The sequence below is a fragment of the Zonotrichia leucophrys genome, chromosome 1A (genome assembly GCF_028769735.1).
Source record: "Zonotrichia leucophrys gambelii isolate GWCS_2022_RI chromosome 1A, RI_Zleu_2.0, whole genome shotgun sequence".
NCBI lineage: Eukaryota > Metazoa > Chordata > Aves > Passeriformes > Passerellidae > Zonotrichia > Zonotrichia leucophrys.
In genome coordinates this window covers 46124535-46147351 of record NC_088170.1, presented here as the reverse complement: position 1 = coordinate 46147351, position 22817 = coordinate 46124535, and positions in this window count along the sequence as shown.

Below are 22817 nucleotides of genomic sequence, written 5' to 3'. Positions count from 1 at the left end.
TTCAGGAACAGATTGTTTCAGCTGGGGTCCCACCCAAATCCCAAATCCTGCCCGGAGCCTACTCCAGCACGGGCTTCCCATGGACTCCCAGCCTTTTTGGGACACCCATCTGCTCCAGTGGGGTGTGCTCCACAGGCTGCAGCTGGTTCTCTGTGCCATCCTGGAGCTCCATGGGCTGCAGGGGGACAGCCTGACTCAGGGTCGTCCCCACAGGCTGCAGGGGGATCTCAGCTCTGGTGCAGCTGCTGTTTGGGCAGGCTTTCTGTCCTCTTAAATACACTATCCCAGAGGCACTACCCCCATCACTGATGGGCCTGGCCTTGGCTAACAATAGGTCTTTCTTGGAGCCAGCTGGCTTTCGCTCTATCCAACATATGGGAAGCTTCTGGCAGCTTCTCATAGAAGCCACCCTTGTAGACCCCAGCTACTGAAACCTGGCCCTGCAATCCCAATAGAGGCATCTTTCCTGCCTCCCATCTCCCTACCCCTCTAGCTTACCCAAAACCAACATCCTGGGAAAATAAATCGTTCCTGTAGCTGCTCTTGAAATTGTTGTGTTCAGGTTTTTGGTGAAGCATGGCAGAAGACATAAGAACCACTGGATATTTGAATTAGTGTCAGCAGGTCAATTACTACAAAGATTTTCTGGTCTAGTTGCTTGAAAAAAGATGTGCACTTCTTAAAATCCCAGCTATTTCCTGTTTAATTTATTTGCAAAGCAAGACAGAACAGGGCAAAAAAAATCAGTTGAGCACAACAATTTTATTGGAGTTCACCTGCTACAACAATGTGTATGAACACAAGGCTTCTAGCAAGACAAGCAAGCAAACCTGGAGATGTTTTCTAAGATATCTGCTGTTTGCAGCAATGTAGGATGAGCACAGTCAGTTTAATAGGTTTCCTTCTTGATCAATTATTTAGTCTTTCCTTTTATTTTCCTGAAAGTTCAGGTTTGTTTGTTTGTTTGTTTTATTTAGTAAAATCACTGCCTTTAATAAAGGGTGTATCCCCATATTTCTGCATGTTTGAGTTTGGAACACTGTAAATCGCTGCTTTCTTATCCCTTTTGCAGGGTTCCTCTCTATCCCCAGTAGTTTGTCAGGCAGGAGAAGGATGAGAAGTCAATAGAAGTTCCAGCAGATCAAAGAATAGGCCGTGTCAGGTCTCCACTGCCTCCACAGCCAATATTGTGCTGCAGTCCCCAGGGGCCAAAGCAGAACCTTTTATATGAGAACTTGCACTGAAGAAGTTCCAGAATGCCAAAAAATGGATGAAAGCCAAATACAGTCTGTAGGCCTGGGATTCACAGGAATAAGGGGAGAATTGCACACAACCAGAGTTGCTATATTAAAAAAAGGATATAGAAAGTAAGATGTCTGGGTAAAGTTAGCTAAAACTGCACTGTAATCTTCAAAAGAAAAATAGATCCTTTGAAAAAATTTCCTTTCATAAATCTTGTATTTATTTCCAGACTTTTCTTTTTTGCTTTTATTCAAATACTTTATATATACTTAAGATGCAATTGATATTTAAATTTTTTTAAATCCCTATGAGGTTCAGTAGACAGAAGCAATTCAATCAGAAACAGAGAATGATGTGAAAAGCAGTGAGGGAATGCCTATTCATTCAGTGCACAAAAAAATTAACATGCACAGGACAGCTGTTAAATAGGGAAGATATTTTTTCATTGCTTCAATAGTAAAAACCAGACTGATTTTGCATGAAGGAAGCATTATATGCTCTAGAAAGATGGGTGACAGCTGAAATTTGCTAAAAGGCGGTGCAGGGGAAAGAGTTCTGCTTATTTGAAATGAAAAATACCACAGTAAAGGACTAAAGCTCTTACTTTACTCACATTAATGACTTTTTTTAAAAAAAAAAAAAAGAAACAATATGATTTCATAAATAGAACAATGCACAAATCTAGCTGCACACTTGAAAAGTAGACAGAGCTAAGATGTAATAATTAGTCAAACTTACCAGTTTATATCCCCAATTAGAAGGAAACTATCATTAATGATCAGCAATTAAGTAAATATCCCAGAAACAGCCTTCCTTAAAGACCACAGGGCCAACGCTAGTGGAGGGAATCGGGACAAGCAAAGTAGCAACAGAGACACAAGCACCCTGCGAAAGCTGTGCAGCCACAGGAGCCCTCAGAGCCAAGCCAGGTGCAGGCAGGAGCTCAGAGCTGGGACAGCAGGGGCAGAGCACAGCAGGCACCAGCCCTGAGTCCCTTCCTGCACCCTGCAGCTCCTCTAAGCTCAGCATGGCCGAGGCTGGGACTAAAACACCACAGAGTTACCTGCCACCCCATTTCTTGTCAGAGGAATTTCTTGTCAAGGTGCTGTAACAGCTAAAGCTGGAAAGTGGAAACAGGAGAAGCCCCAGGCTGGGGAGGACTTTGCCAACATGTTTAGCAGAAACACAGGTCTGGTCAAAGCAACTGGCTTCTTTGCAAACTCTGAATGGTGAGAAATAGCTGAAACCCAAACTATTCAAATAGCTTTATCTTCTAATGCATCACCATGATATAGCTTATTTTCAACAAGAAGATTCTGTATAATGAATTTATGCTCCTTAGTACAACTGTCTGAAAAGAGAATTTAGAAGGACAGGCTAGGAAAAATCCTCTCCACAGCTCCAACACAGACTGGGGTTAAACCACCTTTTTCCCAAAACTTGTCACAACATCAAGGTCATGGATCAGCCAATGCAACACCAAATCTGGACTCTCCTCTCTCAGAGGGAGGACCACATTTTCAGGACAGTATATCAAGAAGTTTCATTACTGGTTTGAACTGGGAGGGGAAATACGGCCTATTGTTCCTCATCATCTAATCAATGCTTCTGCCAGTTGAGGGCATTAAAATTACAATATATCTGCTTCATACTTGCATCAAATATAAAGAAGACATCAGCAGAAAAAAGCTTATATTCTTCTCCATACTACGCTAGAGCAAATTTTCTATATTATGGAAAAAGAGCCCATATTTGCCACATAATCCACAATAATGAAAAAATAAATTTAAAAATTAGATTTTCCTCCCAAGCCTAAAATGAAATATGGAAAAACAGTTGGGGGGAAGTTGGAAGGGAACATATACATGAAGTACTTTCTCTCAGAAAAGTGACAGAAATTTAAAATAACATCAGAAATTCTGCTCTTAGAGTTGCATTTCAGTTTCTCACCCATTTTGACATACTAATTATAGAAAGACAAGTTATTTTAATTTAAGCTTGCATATGAAGTTTCCTATAAAATGTACATATGTAACACCCTGATGTGTTACAATGGTTTATAGGATGGTTTGTTTTGTGTACAGTAATGACATTATATGTGACATTTATATTCTAATAAAGTGGTTGATAATAATAACAAAAATTATATAACCTCAGTTTTAGGGTTGTTTGATAACATAGTGTTGTTTTAAAAACTTTATACCAAATCTTCATAGAGATAGTGTGCTGCCAAATGAAAATGGATATGTGTTTTTGTTTTGTGGCAATGCCATAAAATTTGAGATTTTTTAAAATCCTATCTCTGGGCTACACAAGATTTTTACTTTTTACTTTCTGAATGTTTGTTTTTGTTGTTATGGGAATATATAAACAGGAAAAAACCTTCTCTTAAGTACATTGCTTTCATCAATTTAAAGATGCATATATACTCAGTTAAGGATATACAGCTGATAATACTGATAAGTAAGCTATATGTATATTTCTTACTCTTCTACTAGGGATTAGTTGTCATGAACAAGAAACTACGGGAAAATTTTCAATTTTTTATGTTTCCTAACCAGTTTGCAGAAGAATGCAGCCATGCTGCCACCTATTAATTTTTATACTGTGATGGAAACAGGAAAAAAGTTACAATTTTTAACAGGTAAGGAAAAAAACCACAATAAAAATCTAATCTATAACACCTAAAACCCTGAATGCAGCTTTAACACAATGAAACACCAGCCTTTCCTGACAGTTTAACAGCTGAAACACAAGTGAGAAAAGAGAGCATGTCATGCACAAGTAATCAAGGGAGAAAATGTAAGGAAAGATAGCTGATGATTGCCATGTAATCATGGCTGGCAAAAACCAGACAGATTTCACATCCAGATTTCTCTTGACTGGAAGACCCAGTGATGGTCCATTTCAGCCCAGCTGATGGGATCTGTAAGGAGGAAGAAACCACACACAACACTGACTGTGCTCCCTGCTAGAGCAGAATGGATGCGCAGCAGGAAAGGACAGAAAATCCCAGTCTGGCCCCCCAAACCCCATGCTGAGTGCAGGGCCAGCTGCTGCTCCACAGCTGCAGCACAGCTGGATGTGGAGGGCAGAAGGACATTGCTGCAGGGCACTCCTCACACACAGAACAGGAGTGCCTCTGGGAAGCAGCTGCTTCTCCTTGCCAGGGAGGTGCCAGCATGGCTCAATCGACTCTGTGCTTCAGACAGTGGGTACCAGAGGGCTCTGGAGCCCAACACCCATCTAAACCAGGTACAGAGAGCTCTGGAGCTCAACACCCACCTAAACCAGGTACCAGAGACCTCTGGAGCCCAGCACCCATCTAAACCAGGCCCCTGACACACAGAGCCCATATGGAGACAGCCCAGTGGAGCTGGAGGGAGCCAAACAGAGCAGCTAAGCCGCCTCTCCAGAGACAACAAGTTATAACTCACCTCACTATCCCTCTGTTCCCATAAATAAATCATTTTTAACTTTCATTGGTGAGGTAAACTTAAAGATTTGCTTCATTTGCAAAAAAAAAGAAAACTAAACCAAAAAAACCTGACAAACTCTAAACTCTTTCCCAAAATTTCTGGGATGATTATCTGAAAATAAAGAAACTATAATTTTACTGTTCTTTTACCTTCTCTCTTTTGTGTCACACATAAATTATCTCTGGATAATTTTTATATAAGTTAAATAGAACCAGCTATATTCATATACGAAAATGTGTCCCTTTGATGCATCCCTTTTGAGTTTCACTGTACTTTTTCTTATGAGCTGGGAGAAGTTGGAAACAAGGATATGTCCTTTTTAGAACAAGGATCAGCAGATTTATTATGACTCCATTGGAGTATTCAGAATGCCTATTTCCCACTATATAACATTTAGTTTTAATAAAATATATGAGGTTACTTAAGTGCATTAAAAAGCAGCAACACAGATCCAAGAGTGGGAGAGGCCTGAGCTGACGAGGTACCACAACAGTTGTTTATTAATTAGTGAGAAAACACAGCCACTGAACTCCAGCGAGCTCAGATTTCTGTGCCAATGAAACCAACACAAACTGCAAGCCAGAAAAGTTCAGTTCACACTTGAGAAAAGTATTAAAAGTTTTAAAAACTGATTTCAGAAAATTTTACTGTTAGATGGGTGATGACAAAAAAAAATTAAATGTTTGAAGGGAGAGCCTGGCTGAACAGTCTTCTTCCAGTTACTTTTAGCTAGCAAGATATTCTGGCAAAATGGTGTCTGCTAGAATCAGATGTAAAATATGTTAATTTTTGAATTAATTTTCTACACAAGCTGAGTGGAATCTGAGGCATAAAATAAATGTTATACCACCCTTTATGAACGAGTCATTCTTATTGGGGCACAAAGCAATTTAGGTGATAGGTTGAAAATTGACCAGAGAAGAATGCAGATAAGACCCAATTAAAACAAAAAAGCAATTTGAGTTTACTGAATAATCTATAAGAGCAAATGACAAATTTAAAAAGGTAGAGAAAATTATATGTAGGTTTTGCTATCAGTGCACAACTGGAAGTGCTCAAAGGAAACAAACAAAACATTACCAAATAATTAGAGTGGGGTAACTTCAGTCTCCAATAGTGAAGGATAGAAAAGGTATCAGCTATTTAAATAGGTTTCTGCATTAACCCAGCTGGTTTTTGTTAAACAGAGGAAAGCTAGGACAAACCAAAGGGCCCTGTCAGGTGGCACAGGTGGCACCTACAGCTTGAGCAAGGGCACATGAAGACAAACAATAACTCAAAGCTGTGACTGAGGACGGTTCATGCCTCAAGCTTCCTTTTCTGTCTGCCACTTTGCTTGGAGACAAGGGAATTCCTGCCATGAGAGAGAACTGATATGAGTTCCTCGAAATCAAAAACTAACCAAAAAAACTGCCATTTTCTTTTTTAACTGGAAGATTTAAGGCATGCCCACACTTGTGTGCCATGGCTCATGTATTACCTCTGAGGCAGCTCCTGCATGTTCAAGAAACACAGACACTAAAATGAAGGTGGCCTCTACAAACTCACTGATTTCAAGTCTTTCTTGCCACCATCAGAGCCCATAAGTGTTTCATTAATGTCTGTCTTTGCTCCATCACTATTAATATTAGCAGGGCCAGTCTGAAATACAGTATGCCAATTCATCAGCTATGTACAAAGCTATGAAAGCATAATAATATTATCTCTATTTTGGCATGCGCATTTCACACCATTGTAAGTAAACTCTGAGTGCTCAGTGGGCACTTACTGGAATTCCAAAGGCACTTTGGTGCCTTGGCTGTTAACTGAAAGGATAACTTCACAAGTTTGACTGCAAGTCAAGCCAGGAGTTATTCTTCAGACCTTTTTAAAATTTGCACCACCATAACACAAGCAAACATTTTCTCATGCAGCATAAACTCTGCAGGCATAAATATAACCCAGAGGGTTCTTTTGAACTTGCAAGGCTGAAGCATGACTAGAGAGAAAACAGAAGAGTTTTTTTTCCTTCACAGTTCTGAAAATAAGTTCTAATAATTTAACTCCTAGGTAATAAATTGCTATAAGTGAGAAAAGATCAAACTGAAAAGACACAGAAATGATAATTTGTAACAGGATTATCAGTTGCTGATTTATCTTTGAATATACTTTAGAATAAAGTTACAACAAAGAACAGAAGTCTTTAATGTTAACATTTTGGTAGCTATTTCTCATGGGAAAGAAGCCATATTATTATTGAAGCACTTCGTAGAATATTCACTGCAGTTGCTTATTTAATTTCTATTTTAGGTAGGTCTTCCTTTACCAGAAAAAAAAAAAAAAAGGTCCAGTAAGGAATGCTTGTTAGGGCCAGGAGCTTTTTGGAAAGAAATATAATATGTGAAATTAATTTAGTCTCTTTCTGCTTTGAAATATGTTGCAAACAGATTGTGATTTTCTTCAACACATTACACAAAACTATTCAAGGATTCATTTCAACAATAATTGACATCGTGAACCTCATTAGTAAGTAGTTTGCTGCCAGTAGTCAGTATTAAAAAGGAACTATTTCAATAGATTTGTCATGTTGCTTTGTTGGGCTTTTTTTTTTTACCTTTTATACATCTTGATTGCACTGATATAAATCAGACAATAAATTTATCCATGAGAAGACAGGAATTCAGTACTGGGTTTCACTAATATTTTTCAATATTCAGTTATTCTCCATTTTGGCAATTACTCCTACTAGCTAACTTAATTGCTATTCCTGCAGAAAAACCAACAAGCCACTATGGGAATAGGCTACACGAGTTTCTTAACTAAAGCATCAGCCAATCTTAAGTCACTGTACAGTTAAATTAATTTTTGTTGGTTTTTTTCATATTGTGTATTAATTTCCGTGAACATCATGGAGGTATCACTTTCTGCTTGTAGAAGTGACTGCAGTGGTAGAGGAGGCAACACCAGGTTTCTCTGATAACAGAGCAGTGTTATCAAAAGCAGAGTGGGGCTTTACAGTTAAAGCATGACAAATAAGGTAACTCAACAGAAACAGGAGCTCTCCAAGAGGGTATTCCATAAAATCCTATTTAGTTTCTCTACTTTTTTTATACATGTAATTTCTGGAGAGCCATGCTGTGCTGGCTTTTCTTCAGAAGGAGGGAGGGAGCTGCAGCACTTCACCTTCTCTGCTGTTGAGGCTTCAAAGAGCCCATTAAGAGCCCACACAGAGCTGTGCTTTGATAGCTCTGAGCTGGCTCTTGAAGATGGGCAGACAATGGGCTGCCCTCCAGGTCGTACAGGCAGAGTCCCTCTGGATCACACAGACATACCTGCCCTAGGTCACACTCTGCGAAACTGAACTCTGCAGCTTCTATTATACATTGCAATTTTGCTCCTTGGAAAGTCACTGCTACCTTACTAAAACCTCAGCATCCCAAAAGTCACTTCAGTAGCATGAGACTTACTGGGCTCAGTGAATGCACTGCCTGTACAGGAGCTGTTTGTAGGGCTGCCAAACACAAATCTAAAATGTACCACAGGATTATGTTTTGGTCACAGTTTAAACAGGTAACAGTTTCCATCCTCTCTCTTATAAAAAAAATTAGGAGAGAAAAATAGGATTTTGCTTAATATTTAATTGTGCTGTTGTTTTGGGTTTTTTTTTTTTGCATTCTCACAAATATCTGGAGCAACCATTCAGTCATGAAGACTTAGTAATCTTCATCTGCACAGGGAGGGCTGCCACATTTCAGTAGTCCTCCTTGCAGTACTGTAGTACCCTGTACTTCAGGTCAGTTGTGAGCTGAAGTTCACAAAAATTAACTGGATGGGGTCATCTAGCAAAAATTTCACATAACATTTCCCTTATGATTTCTAGAAGGGGGTTCATCTCTTCTCAACAAAACACTGTGAAGCTAAAAGAAATTATCAGTCCTTACTGTTTCCTCCTGCTGTTTTCTTCTTCTGTTACTCTCTGTACTGGAAGACAGCAATTAGATGTTGAGCCATCTAAACACTGATGTAACATGAAGCAGTCACATGAATTACAGCTGTTCTGCAGGAGAGGGTGTCTCCCCATTCATCACCCAGCCCCTCATTGTGGAAAGTCAGAGCTACAGATTGGATTTCAGCTTCTCGTGACATGACTGTGCCAGCCCCCTGCAGGCTGCACAGACCTGACCTTTCAAAAGCAAAAATAGAAAACTGAATTCCCTGAAGAGAGAATACAGCTAGAATTTGAGGTAGGAGGATATTTATTTTGTTTTCCTATCAATTAAATAGATTCCTTAGACTACATATGCCCTTCAAACTCTCTTAAATTAATAACATTAAAATCTTAATTGATAACCAGCCCTTTCTACTTCCCCCAGGCAATTACAACAACAGAATTAGACTCAGGTAACTCAATTAGACATTAGCCTAACCCAGCACTCTCCAGGAGGTCTCTAAGCAAAATTCTCCATGAGGCTGATGAAAACAGCATTAGGATTGCTTTGTTGAGGTCAAATAGCACATGCTTCCAATAATCACTGAAGGCAAAATGATGCCTCGTTGTTTATTCTATAAACCTCTCCACTTGGCACTTGAATCTCTCATCCCTTCTCACACAGAAATTGTGCAGGTCTGCTAGGTGCACTAGGAAGCTGACCTTGTGCATTTTTCCCTTCAGTCCTGGTTCTTCCCCAGAGAACACTGCTTCAGACACATAAATGAAGCACAAGGGGCCAAATAGAGGCAAGCCTGAGTCTTATTTCAGCAATCTGCCTTGCCTTTCCTCTTCTGCACATCCCCCTCTTGCCACTTGAATGCAGAAGCAGGGCTTTACCTTACATATGAAAAAACAACATGAACATGAAGGAGGTGTAAAAAAAGGGCATCTCCAAACATTTGCAGAGGCAAGGCCTCAGACCTCAAACTTTGAGCCATTTTAAAATGAATCCTTAGTCCCTTGCCTCTAAAGGGAGCTCAGATAAGGCGCAGAACCATCAGTGCTATACATTGGGAGAGGCAGGTGCCTCCAACCAGCCATCCTGTTCCCTGAAAACATCAGGTGTTGCATGTTGGTTTGCATTCACTAGCAAAAACCCTGTGACTTTCTATGGAACAAGAATTTTCCTGTCTTGGGGAACCTCCCCACCTCTGTGTTACCCCCCTAGACTCGCAGTTATCTGCTCTCCAAACACCTCATGGCTGTGCTCCCTGCTCCCTGATATCCCATGCCTGCAGAAGGGGCAGGAGGTGCCTCCCCTGGTGAATCAGGCAGTAACCAGTGCAGTTTTCCTGCCTGAGAAAGCTGATGCCCTGGGCTTGCTCCCAGTCCCTGGGCAACTGCTCCATCTGCTCAGCTGTTATGCAGAAAGTAGGAAGCATGACCAGACAGAAGGCAAGGCTTCTAAAATTATGTGTGTTTGCAGACACCCAAAAATGGGTTGGAGTTCTTGACACAGGCTCACAACCTCTTTTTTTGAGGCTAGGCATTAAAACTCCAAAAAGTTCAGACATAACTCTGTGTACTCAGCATCCCCTATCACTAACTCAGAGGAGATTCCTGTTGCACAAGGGCTGGTTCAAACCCCATCTCAGGCACTTAATTCTTCCTGTTGCCTGTACTAGGAGCTTGGATGCTGGAATATATGATTGCAATTTACTCCAAGCTCTTAGAATTCAGGCACTGGAGCACCTAATTCATGGGCATTAAGGCCTTTATTATGTCTGCACACCATCAGTAATTTACTGACACGAGCAAAATTGATATACACAAGGGTTAAAAGCATTGATAGAAACCTACACTACAGATTTGTGCCAGATGAACCAGATTGATTTTTAAATTCACTTGATTAAATGGATGTACTTTTTCAAGACTGATTCATTTAGCAGTTTCTCCCTTTAAGGCTTCACTGGTATTTCACATACAGTGACTAATTACTTTTCAGAACACTGTGTACTTGTTCTCTGCTTCTGTGGACTTCAGTGACTTCTGCACAGTCACTATGTCTGGGTAAAGTGGGTATAAAGTACTATTCTGCTTGACAGTATTCCACAGCACTCTGCAGGGGTGTGTGAGGGATCACAAAAGGGGCAAGAGAGTGTCTGACAACTGCTGTTGGAGGTGGAGCTGCAAACAGTGGGAAAATACATTGCCAAAGCCACTCCAGTTGGTGGGGCTGTCATACTGGCTCTGTGGGGTGAAAAAAGCAAAGCCATGGTGGGAACAGAGCCTAGAGGTGGTTGAGCCCCGGCTGTGGAGAGCACAGAGGAGGAGGAAGAGGAGGAAGAGGAGGAGAAGGTGGAGGAGGAGGAAAAGGAAGAAGAAAGGGAAGAAATGCAGCTCTTCACCACCTGCCCACTGCACCACTGCTGTGCCGTAGGGCACAAAGCTGTGTCCAGGATATCAGCAGGATTTGTGATGGACACATATGACAAGTGATGATTAAATACCTGCTCTTCTCCTTTTCAGCATTCTCTTTAAGCTAAACTCATGAACTCTCTGCTCTACCACTATGCCTGGGGTTTACTTCTCCCCCTTTATTAACTTCATAAGCAGTTTTTGTGCAGCTATGCCTAAGGTTTTCATAGCTTGCTTTTTTTCCCCATGCTTCCCTCATGTATAAGTGGATTTCATTATAGAAGTCCGCCAAGTCTTCCAAAACTCTGCTGAATATTTCAGCAAGTGCACATCAGTGTAAAAGTTTACAAAGTCTTCTAAAACCTTGTAAAACTTCTCCTTCACAGCAATGCCCACAGAACCTGGGCAGGCAGCAGATTTGGCTAGCAGTTACACCGTTGTCCATTATGCTCACTGCCAGTTTGTGCTCCCTGCTACTATTTTTTAATTTTATTTCTTTTTACTTTTTATTTTATTTCTGTGCTGTGCTTTAGCTTACACATGAACTGTTTACTTCACGGGACAGAGGCTGAATTCATGTTCACAGAATTGTAATAGTTTTAAGGTACCTCCAGCTATGAAATACCTGTTTTTTACCATCCACTGTTTCCTTATGCAAAAGGCATGTACTCAGATGTTCAGATCCTCCCCTTCAGAGGAAAACAGGGTTGGGGACCAGTGTCAAAGTGTGTTTGTAATGGACAATTAGTCCAACTGAGAACTCACTTAGGCTGTGCCTGCTTTGACAGGCAGGGAGATTTGCATTCACTCCCCTCATGCTTACCCCAGTGGTAGAAGCTCATAGGATGCAGTTCTGGAAGAGCTGACACAGCTGGCCATGAGCCAACACAGGCTTTAGCCTTCACTTGCTTGTCTGCCATGGGCACAGAAACTACCCCAGACAGGACTCCAGCAAAGACGTTCAGATCTCTGAATTCATCCAAGTCATGGTAGCCACATGCTGCCTAAACTGATCATCTCAATAAAGTTAATGCACCATACTAATGTATTTATCTAATGCCAGTAGTATATTGCCAATGCTGTCATGAGCAGGAGGAAGAAAGCCCATGGTCAAAAGAAGCCCCATAGATACAAAAATGTGTACAGGGGGGATCTTATTTCTTAAACTCCATGACTTTGCTCATTGTAGTGGTTAAACTCACATGCCCCAGAATGACAAGAGAAGCAAAAGTGGGACAGAACCTCCCCAGAGATATGTCTCCAAAGCACTGAGATATATTCTTTTGCATTCTGTTGCAGTGTAAGGAACCTGGCTGATGTGCCTGCCATCAGCACCAGCTCACCCAAGCTCACACAAGAGGAGCCTGGTGTCCCCAAGCCTTCCCAAGCCTGACTGCTCATTTCAGAGCTGACCTTTGAGATCCAGCTACTCTCCTGCTTTGGAGTTCCTAGAAATGTTAAAATTCACTTCAGGTGGGTGCACAGATCTTCTCATAATGTTCTGTACTCAACAGACAAAGAGTTCTCTGAAAAATTCATTTTAGTGTTCTTCCATGTAGCCAGGCAGTTTAGAGCTACAACTCCTCTGTTACTTGAAGGCAGCTTGAAAACATTTTTGAAATTTCTAGGGCTGTTAGTGCTACCACATGCTCTCTGCCAAAAATGCAGGAGCCATTTGCAAGTATATGTGACCTCTATTCTGACCAGCACATGGCTCAATCTAAAGGAATAAACAGCAATAGTTCAGTGATGGAGAGACACATGCCAAGACCAGCTCCAACTGGACTCTGCTGTTCCAGCGTCCTCAGCTACAGGAGGAGATATCTGCCCACACTGGGGTGATGTAATGCTTACAGAACAATGTAACAGTGTAAACCCTTGTCATACTCTAATAACTGACTTGAGCATTAGATGAATAACATGTGAATCATAGAGGAAATAAGCATTTCTGAATTGTTACAAACACTGAGCAATAGAAAGAAAGGTAAGAAAGGTCATGCCTGACCTCAAAGAGATGAAGCTACAGAGACAAGGACTTCACAAGGTAATGTAGCTAGACAGGACAGGAAAGAGAGGATGTGGATAAGGGGAAAAAAGTATGAAAATTTAACAAAGAAAGGAAAAAAGCCAAGAATAGAAAAGCATTTTCAGAGGGAAAATTACAAACTTTAAGAACCCCAAAACGTTGAGGAAAGTCAACATATGCCAGTAAAAAAAAAAAAAAAACAAAACCAAACAACAACGACAACACCAAAAAAACCAGCACAAATAAAAAGAACAGAAATAAAAAGCTCCACAAACATTTACAAGTGGTTTTCCCACAATTCTCTTGGCACTTCCCGTTAACACTTTGTATTCATTCCTAATGTACCTTTAAAATCACAAGATCTGGTTAATCAAATATGGATAATACAGATATCCTCCTTGCTAAAAATCCCAGGAAAAATACTGTGTAAGTTCTAGAATAGGACTGGCATCTGCTTTTCTCATTAGTCCAACAAATATGAAGAGTAGATGAATATGATTTCAATACATGATTTTATTCTCTTATTCCCAACCAATCATCCATTAGAATTCCTGATCTATTTTGTCAGACACCACTCGTATGAGTTGAAAACACTTGATAAAAGAAGACACTCATAACATTTAAATAATCACTGTGTGATTAATCTCAATTTTGAGGTAGTTCTCCTTTATGACTGACAAGGTTAGCACTCGCAAGGTCCTTCCTCTTTGTATTCTGATTGGACTATTGACTTTGACACGACACAGATTTTGCTGTCCTACTTTCTACTTCAGATAGTAACTCACCTCTTCCTCCAACAATTAAGATTTATCTTGGAAAATTACTAAACTATACACTACATTAAACATAAGTCAAAACAATTTTCCATTCAGTTTGCAGGCCCCAGAGGAAACTGCTAGCATGTGCATATTGCACTCTCCATAAATGAGTGCATGAATTATACATCAACATTATACATCTCAATTCTTTTTAGATTATGAGGTTTTTTATAGAGTGCATTAAGATTATACAGAATTTAGCATGCAAAGTCACACAGCCTTGCTTACTGCATAATAAATGTACTGGATCACATCTTCAGAGAATATCACTATACCATTTACACAAATAGAAACAATGGAAAGCTTCAAAAAGCAAAACACAAGGACTTCACCTGCACATCAGAAAAGCTCTAAGGCCTCACTGATCATCAACTGAAAACAGCAAACATAATTGTATCATCACAGGCCTTAAGTGTATGAGTGACTATCTAGTCTAGTCTATTAAACATCTAAACCTCACTTCTTTCCCTGAAAATCTGTGAAAGTTAGCAGCAGATGTGAATTCTCCAATGCATATATTTTTCTGATCATGAGTCAAAGCTAGCATAAACCTTCAAGGTTACACAGGCTACAATTTTATGATCCTGGAATCAAAGATTTCAAGCAAGGGAGAATCCACCTTTCTGAAGAACTAATCAAAATTATCACTGTTTTCTTGGCATAACATGAAAAGATCTATTTTCAGAATTTAAACATCTATATTCTGAGAAGCAAATTTCAAGGACAGCAAGAAGAGCAACATCAAAAACAGAATCCATGTTAGTAATGCTGGGCAAACAGAAAAGAGGATTATGAAGAGCTTTACCACATACATATGTGAAAGAGTAATAGGTTGAGGATTGGGGCAGAAATTAACAATGGTTGAGAAATTACTACAGTCATTTGATATTGAACAGGGTCATGAAATCCAAGCATGTGTTAAGAGAAGATGAGCCATTAATATAAGTAGACAAATTCAAGCAAAAGAAACATGAGGACATTCACATTTAGATGACACACTGGGAAAAGAGAATTTGACTGCTTTTTCTGTATTTAGGGAGAGCAACCATTGAAAGAAGGAATCTGAAAATAAGTCCCCCTCAAAAAAATGGATTTGAAAATCAATGTCAGGTAGAAAAAGACACTTTCAAACTATGATCCCCAAATGTCTAATTTTAGCATTCATAAGAAGGACTGTCACTAATTTACAAATACCTTTAAAGTAAATAGATAAAGTGAACAGTAGAGATAGAAAACATTTTTAGAGATCAGAAATTACAAGTGGAAAGGAAAATCTTGGAAAGATTGCAATTGTTTTGAATTAAGTGAATAGTTTTAATGTTTTTTTAATTAAAACAATTGACATTCCAGAATTACAGTCTCATTCCTAGTCAGAATGATACATTTAATGTCGAGTATATCCAAACAATTGTAAATATGTTTTTTATGCTTGCCCCACCACAATATCCATTACTCACAAAAGTCTGGTAAGTACCTTTCATTCAGAGGAAGGAAGGAGTAATTAAATATTTCCATGTATGATGACACCTGAAACAGAAACTCCTGCCTAAGGTTAAAGTCAGTATTGTAAGCAGTTAAGCCAGTTCAGTCAAAAGGCTTCTCTGATTTCTCTGTTGATTGCCAGGTAATGGGTAGAGGCAGAGATGATTTAGCTCTGCATTATTAGAGGCTGAGGAAAACCAAAAACACCAAAAGCAACTCAGCATACAGCACAAACTTTGTTCATTGGGAGCAAATGCAGGGCTTAGTGTTGTACAGAACAGTTGCAAAGTCGTACTTGGCTACCATAAGTTAAAAAATTGCTTGTGGAAGTCTATTTGTATACTGTGTTAGGGGAATTAAGCTAACAGAGCTGCAAAAAATAATTACCAAGGATTATCAAAATCTGCTAATTATGTAAGGAAGCCAGAAGAGCTTCCAAATATTGGCAAACCATTTATGGCAAAGGACAAGGAATTACTACGAAGACATTGTTCAGAAAACATTGTTCAGAAAACATTGTTCATTGTTTCATATGAAAAGGCATAAACTCCAAGAAACAGAACCTTGCAGTCCTCCTCTGAACTGGCCTCCTAGGTCACAAGGCCCCCATGCAAATGCACAGTGAAAGGGAGAAAGATGCATCCACATTCCTAGCAGATATTTATATGTTTATGTCTGCACAGGACCTTTGCTTCTGCCTTGGACCACGCCTTTGAGAAAACACAACTGGAGCTAACAGTAGGCCTGGTTATTCAGCACCATTCAAGTTTTTATGTCATTTTTTGTGCCATTCTTTCATATCATAAAACACAAGGAAAAAAAAACAAACAAGCAAACAAAAAAAAAAAACCAAAAAAACCCCACAGCCAAACAAACAAACAAAAACCCAAAAACCCACAAACCACAGCATCTGTCCATCCCATTTTTTGCAATAAAAGTTGCTTATGTGTTCATTCATAATCAGGTCCATGAGCTTTTATGCATGAAGGCAGCCCTCAAGTTCCTCTTCTGTCTAGCCCAGAGAGTAATGAGATCAGAAGTGATCCTGGATCAGTGTCCAGGAAAGTGCTGCCTCATCTCCTGACTTTTGTGTTTTGATAGTCAGATTCTTTGAACCCGAGCTGACAGCTGCTGTCTTAACCCAGATGTATACCCTAAAATGTCTTTAAGGGCCTTATAGAAGAGAAAGGTGACCTTGAACCTAATGTATTTATTTAGTGAAGAGAAGTAAAACTGCAAAGATAAGACTGGTCACATGCTCATGGAAATTTCTGCACTTGATGAGATGTATTTTTGACAGCACTGAGGAAGTCAGGAGAACAACCCCCCTGTCTGGGATTCAGCCATCAGCAGGGATGCATAAGCCCTCAAGGACACAAAATACCAAACAGCAACAAGATTCTTACTTTCTGCAAGCTCCCACTTGTATCACCAGGAACAGATCTTTCATGATATTATCCCTGCCTTTGTTGTAGCTTGTGTGTAATAGAGGAAGTGCTGGGAAAAGGATGGCAGTAGAGTTTGAATGCATCTAACATAGACGTTACTTCTCTTTATAAATAAGATAAAAGAAAGCTTATGATTGATTATGCTCAATCATAATTGAAAAAATCAAAATATTTGTTTTCTTAGAAAAATATCCTCCTCAAAAGGAGAAGTTAGTAATTGAAACTTTGTTCAGCGTTTCAACGTTGTTCTTTTCTTATGCAGAGACTTCTCACAAAAACCAGAGTTTTTAATTCTCCCATTGGATATTTAATAAGAGATTATTATTTACTAACTACTTAGGCCTAGAAGTAAAGATTTTTGCTTCCAGTTATCAATTCTTCTTTTGGCTTCTTCTCTGAGAACTTGGAGCAAAAGTCTGTTACAAGAGCATGCAATTTAAAGACTGTATATTTTTCTTGGCATTAGCCACATAACCTGTACTTGCTCACTGAAGCAGCATCAAAATGTGCCTGGCATCCTGTTGGTATTTAGCATCCATGATGTTTTTATTTCCAGAAGATATATTGGAGATGTAAAATCAGACTAGGTAAGGGTCTGCTTTTCCCAAATTACTTGTAAAGCAATTGGACAAATACATAGCTTAGGTTTTTGGGGGGTTTTTTTGTCTCTTGTTATAGGCAGATCCAGTATTTTTATGCATTACATACTAAAACCACTGTAAACAGTGTAAACTCATGAAAGCCTATGAAAACTTTGAAGCTGTTTGGAGTTAGTAGATGCATTCAGTCTGGCAGCTCCTAATTACATCATCAGCTGTTTGCCTGGTTTTAATCCATGATGTTAACATCTTACTACCCTAAGCAAATTGCTAGCAAACATATCGATCTTTAGTATTCTACCCATCTACCAATACTTAGTTCTAGACCTGTGTTTTTAGGTAAAGCACACTTCATGACTGATATACTGCTATCTCTATGCATGGCTGTAGGGAAATTGAAAGAAATATGCATATAGATGGAAAGAAATATGCATTCTTCATTTAGGCTTGCTCAGTAGTAGTAACTCACATGTTGTAAAATCATGGAAAAGAATAACTTGTTTTTTTAAGATCTGCTGGCAGACAAGCTGATTTGGGGGAGTTTAGTGCCTACTATCATCCTGGTATTGATGCATCTGTGACAATTTTATGTGATGCAGGAAATACTTCATGGGCCTAAAATGGTACATAAAACCACTCTTGAACAAGGGCAAAATCACCAAAGCTCATTTAGAATTAAGTAGTGGGACAGTAGTTTTCATTTCAGAACATCCTCTTTGTTTTACATCAGCAACAGTCTCACATGACTGAAATATCATAGGTTATTCCAGGATAAGGAACCAGAGTGAAACCTCAGCTTTTTCTTTTGAGACTTAAATTCCTTTTTAATTCCATAGGAATGATTCCCCAAACCCTCAGGATTACTGTCAGCTGTCCAGGATTCCATCAAATTTCAGAATTATTTTTAAGCTGTGACACAGCATTCTTAAGTGTAAGCAAAGTTGCATGAAGCAGAATTATTTTTCTGTCCTTAAAAGTCATGCTCTATTTATATATCTGGTACAATACTAATTTTTTGCAACTTCTTCACATTGTGAACTCCTGTCTCATTTGCTCTCCATCACCCTCAGGTCTTCCTCTGCATTTCTGAAATTTATGATTAAGGAAATAGCCTTTAGTAAAAATAACCAACTCAGACAACACTTACCCAGAATTTTGGGAATTCAGACAATCTAATAGAATATTACTCAACTCTCCCAACTCCATCTTCTCTAGTCACACTGAAAATAAGCACATTTACTCCCACCACACAGCAATCCTGTTATAATTACTTCTCAGAAAACCTTTGCTGTGGGTTTTTGCTATTAAAATAGTTTGCTATTTTCCTCTTTGTTGAGAGGAAATAGAGAAGAACATTTAAAAAAATGAGCCAGAGGCTCCAGTCCTATCAGGGATAGGTTAAATGTTCCTCCAAGCACCTGCCACAACCCTGCCATTCTTAACACCTCAGACTAGAAATAAGAACTACTGCATTATTGTCCTTTGCTCCAGCACCTTTTCATTAACAACTCCTCTCTGAAGCATTTAGTTGCCATCTCTGGTTTCCCTCCAAGCCCCTCACAGCTGGAAAATTCCTGCTTGGTGGCAAGTGGACCACTTTCTTCTGCTTGGCAAGGGCCCTATGCTATTACATTTGGAGTATGCTGAAGTTATATTTTATATTGTATTTCTGCAATCAGCAACATCAGAAACCTAAATATAAAGCAGAGTAAGATTACATTTTCAGTTGATACGATTCTAAAAGTTGATGCTTCATGAAAATCAAGAAAATAAACCCCAGTTTACAGGGGTAAACAGTAAACAGGAATTTACTTTTTATCAAGCTTAACTGCTGCAAATTTAACTTCCTGATTGGAAAGGCAGTCTCTCTTCTGCTGATTGCATTCCTACCAAGCAGCAAACCTGCGAAAAAGGAAACACCATGGTCAGCTTGTTTCTACTCTTGGTACACTGCACATGCTGATAAAGGCAAAGGGATCCTCATCCCTGCAAGTTTTCCAGACTTGGCTAGACAAATCCATGGCTGATCTGATTTAGTTCCAAGGCAAGTTCTGCTTCAAGCAGGACATGGGGTAGATGGCATCCACAAGTTCTTTCCAAACACTCCTGGGAATCTGGTCTGTCTGTTAAAGTGGTAGGAAAGTCAATTGTATCACAGCGCTTTACAGATGTCAAATACTGAATAAGGCAAGAGGAGAAAACTCATCTAAAAATAAAAACAGAGTCAAAGAATGCTTTGTTTTTCCTGTCTCACAACAACAAGAGCCAGGAGAAGGCAGAAAATACAAAAGATCTTTTTCTCTATGGCAGCTTGAGTGGGTGACTCACAGCAAGTAATGAACTCCTTGCATGCTGCTCCTGTCAGCGTTGAGTGAATTCGCCTTTGAGCCCTGACCTGAGCCATGTAACTGCAGACAGAGAGAGGGAGCTTGGCTTCTTCCTACAAGTTTCATCAATAAGATATAATGCCAAGGACAGCTGAGGACAGCAATCACCAAAATTTAGACTTTGCAAAGCAGCTGAAAACCAAGTGACAAGAAAGCAGGTTGAGAAAAGTCCAGCATTCTCATCTCCCACAGCTGCTCTGAATTGCAGCATGCTGAGTCTCTCCCAAGACCTCTTCCCAGAACTCAGAGTGCCTTTGGATCCTTTTACACCTAGCTACTTCAAGCCAGAAAAATATATGATGTGTGTGTTCTCATACTTCTCTAGAAGCTAAATTCCCCAAAATTTGCAACTTTCCTTCTGACTTCTAACTTACAAACCAAACCTAAAGATTGAACAAAGGCAGAGGTTGCTTGTGGGAAGCAGGACACAGGATTTGAGTATGATTTTGTAATTAACACATTTTTGTCCAGCTACTATATAATGTAACTGCACAGAGTCACTGAGGCACTGATGGCACATTTTCCTGGAAGTGTTGTGCATTTTCACAGTGCTTATATACCTGGAGAAAGCTGCTCACATTCACACTCTTCCAGAGTAATAGGAAGACAAGGTCTTGCTGTAAAGATTTGGGTTTAAATTTCCACTTGTGTTTTCAAGAACTGACGCACTTTTGTATGAGCTAAACTTGGTATAACATTTACTAGACACACACAGTTGAATTGTATTTCATTTCACTCATTTCATCCATGAGTGCTGGCTTTTGGTCTCCATAGCCCAGACACCACCATACCAGTGTCTTGCTTCTCCATGTAAATAGGATTTTTTCATACATACGTAAAAGCAATGAGCAGCATGGCTGTCACATCTGTTCCAGTGCAACTGTGGCTCCAGCTGATTTTTTTCCCCCAGGTAAATGAACAGCACAATACTTAGATTCTGAGGAGGAGGTGGTGGGAGGGTGAGTTTATTGTAGACAATACCTTCATAAAGACCAATCATATCACTTATGTGTTTTCAAACAAGTTGTTTCACAAGAAGTATAATTTAAGAAGCATTTCCACAATTTTTCAAGCTTAAGAATCACAAGTCTGGGTTTTCTAGTCTTTACTGCACACAGTGTGTTACTGCTTGCTCACCATGCAGAACAAGAGCATCTTTTGCCTGATTTGCACAGCTCAAGGCTAAACACAACCATCTCTACATTGTGCAGCTTTATAACTGGAAGTTTCCCTGATGAATTGACCAACACAAGGACCAAAGTGACTCTTGATATTAAATGCAGGGCTGGTGGAAGCTTTTAGGTTCGTACCCTGAAATGCATCCTTCTTTCCCACATTCTGGAAATGGCTCAGGAAGTGGCAGCACACTTTCCTCTTTCCTGAAGATTCCCTTCTTTATATTAAACACTAAAATATTTTGTAAAAAGAGGTGCTTTTATTCTGTGCTGAAACAGCCCTTCCTAAGAGGTCCCTTCCTCACTTAGGCTAACTCCCGACTTCAAATCTACTTCAGTTCAGTTGTGAGAGCAGCAAACTTGAGAGCTGCACATGAGTAGGATGACCCGTGGATGCTGAGCAGAGCACACAAATCCCAGGCTCTCCTGTGGCTGAGGTGAACGAGTCCCACTGACACAGTGTCCCTCTGCACCACCCCCAGACCAGCCTGCAGACACCAGTGGCGACCCAGCTGCCACGCAGGCATTTGTCCATTTGAAACTGTCCCTGACAGATAGGAAGCAACTGAAAACCACTAAGAAATTAATTCTTTTTCATTCCAGTTAGGATAGGTCTGAATCTGTGACTCTGGCATGAAAGAGAATGAGGTCTGTGAGCTTCCTACAGGAAGTTCTAAGGAAAGCTGCAGGATATCAGTGGTTGCCTCCTTTCTGGCAGCCAGTCCCTGCTCAAGGTCAGGTAAGGGCAAAATAAGTGAATACAAAAGTAATTGTTTAAGGGGAAAAAAGAGGCAACACCAATGAGACTTGGAATTTTAACTGACATGAAAGGAGTTTATGATTATCTTAAAGATGCAGATGTTGGTAAATGTTTGCATTTGAAGATGGAACCATTGATCTGTTTGCCCTTGCTATGTTGTCTGATTGACCACATCTGGATGATTGGATTTAATAGTATTCCTGGCGCGGGATCTTTCCTCCTCTTGGTTTCTATTTTTCAAATTTTTACACCATATTAGAAAACAGTTTGCAACTCTTTTTTTCTGACTGCAGACCACTCTTACAATAATATCTCTTGTTATTTTAAACACATGAGCTTTAGTAAAATGTTCTATTCCTCTGTTTTCTGTCTCTGCTGTATTTATTTGGTCACTTTCCATAGGCTGATTAGAAAGCTACAGTTTTTGCTTACAGGAGATATGCAAGTACTATAATTAAACTTCACCAGTATAAATCAAAAAAATCCTTGCAAAACTACAGTCTCATAAGTATTATATTCACTTAGTCTATAAATTTAAAGTCAGTCTGGTGAAATCTAGAAAGACAGATATTTAATATAAGTTTTAATGAACCTGTGGTTCATTAGGTCACTTCCAATCATGTCCCATTGTAAATTTTGGGTTTTTTTTAAATAATGCTTGGCTAAAGTTACCATTTCAAACTATGTACTCTTCAAAAATGAGGTATTACTTGCAATTGAAACAGAAAATTGGGAGTCAGAAATTATTATAGAGTATCAAGACCAAAAAACTGATTTATGGTAAGTTGCTCTTGTAGCACTCATGACCACATTAAACACAATTACAGGAAAGGTGAAATCAGTGTAAAGTGCCAACAATTTGTATATAAGATGAAAAAACTAGCTTGGTATTTTTTTGTTTGTTTTATTCTGTTTACAAATCTCTTCTGATTGCAACCTCTCCTGGTCTTCTTATTTAAGGGCGCAACTCTATAAGTATGTTTAAAAATAAATTTACACTTACTTCTACCAATGTGAAATTATAAAACCACACAAGAAACAGTGAAAGACTTAAGTGAAAATATAGTTCCTCT